Here is a 1,811-nt window from a genome sequence, read left to right on the forward strand (position 1 = left end):
TTCTGGTGATGTTCATCTCAGACTCTGAGCCTAAGGGACCTCGTACCTCCGTGGGCCTTCCAAAGCTGTGTGATAGGCGCCTGATTAGAGGGTGATTTGTGATGTTATGGATGCGTTATGGGCTTGATTGGAGCATGATTGGGGAGTGATAAGAGAGGGGTGGGCACGGGATGGGTGTGGGATGGGTGCAGGATGTGCATGGGATGGGTGTGGGATGTGCGTGGCATAGGCACGTGATGGGCCCACGATGGGCAAGTGATGGCCACTGGTTCCAATTATAGCTCAAGTGCAGCTGCAAAATTCCAATGGCACCCACATCTTAGGCGCAGCTTTCCTGCCTCTCTTCCTGTATCACCGGGTTAATCTGCAGTATATGCAACTGATTTGGCAGATATATGGATTCCAGAATAACTTGGCACCGGCTTTTCATATTATTGGCAATTTTTCAAACCTCTCCGTTCGTGTGGATCTCAAAGCCAGTCTTGCTTCATTTGTAAACTCAGTAATTTGCCCAAGTCATGCATGTTGCCCTGTAATAACGTTATTTCTCCAATAAGCTCAGACCTGTTGGACAGCTTTGTGCTGGAACTAATTATGCTTCCCGACATCTGCTGAGGAGCGACTCCCAATTTGCATATGCTTGCTTTGTATCATAATTCCTGACCTGTCAATTGATCTTGTTCTGTATATTCTGTATAGTCACACTTTACAGTAATGCAGTTTTTCATAAGTCATGTAAGTTATGCATTTTATCATCTGTAGTTTCTTTGTGTCAGAATATTTGTCTGTGCTTTTTTTTTATATCTCAGATATGAATGAAATCCAAAGGTTCAATAAGTGAGGCTTTATGAATACTGCTGAAAGTTTTCTACCATAGGACTTTAAATTACACTCACAGGACACTGTATTTCATGTTTTGAAGTTCTGCTCTAGTGGAGGAGAAAAATGATGAAACAGGAGAGAAAGAAAATGGCTAGTGGTGAGAGAAATGTGAAGGCATGGTATGAAGGAGACCGGGGCATCAATTTCTTTTCTCTCAGCTCTTGCACAGGGTTTGCACCCAGTTCTACATGCTACAGAGTTATATTTGGTGTGGTACTGCAGAAAAAAGAAAAAGTTGGGCATAAATTTTAGGCTGTGTTTTTGTATGAGGCCAATTTCTCCAGTGTTGTTCTCTATCTTTTATTCTCTTCGGCATCAATCATGTCAGCCAGTACTTAACTTTGATAGTTCTACTTTCTTCTCTTGTGAATGGGTCCAGTTCAGGCTGGAATATCAGGTAGAAGCAGGACATGTGAAACTAACTTTAATCATTACATGATACTTTCTGGTGGCCTAGATTTACTAGGGAATAAATGGGGTTCCTACAGTGAGGTTAAATAGGTCTCCAGGTGAGATTGCTGGAGCAATAACACACCCTCTAATTCACTGAGTGCAGCTTCTGATAGGAATGTGATGTGCCAGCTGGATAGAATCCTGTTAGGAATGGCTATAAACCTTTTTATTAAACATGATTCAGCACGTCTTTACTTCCCTCTCCGCTCTAGTTCTCAGAATTGCAATTTCTGTCTTTCTTATGCAGTAGGAAAATAAGGCGAAGAATGAAAATTTCATCTGGGTTATGAACCTCTTTCCTCAGACCTCCTAAATGGTAATTGTTCCTGGAAAGTTTGGACAGTTCCTTTGTTTCCCTTAATACTTGCAAACACTAAACCACCACAGCAGAAGAGAGATTTGTATTGCCATACACTACTTGGTGATTTTCTTTCCTTTATGACTTTTCCCTGTCTCTTTCACTGTCTTCTCGTGCA

The sequence above is a fragment of the Corvus brachyrhynchos genome, unplaced genomic scaffold (assembly GCF_000691975.1).
Source record: "Corvus brachyrhynchos isolate BGI_N302 unplaced genomic scaffold, ASM69197v1 scaffold258, whole genome shotgun sequence".
NCBI lineage: Eukaryota > Metazoa > Chordata > Aves > Passeriformes > Corvidae > Corvus > Corvus brachyrhynchos.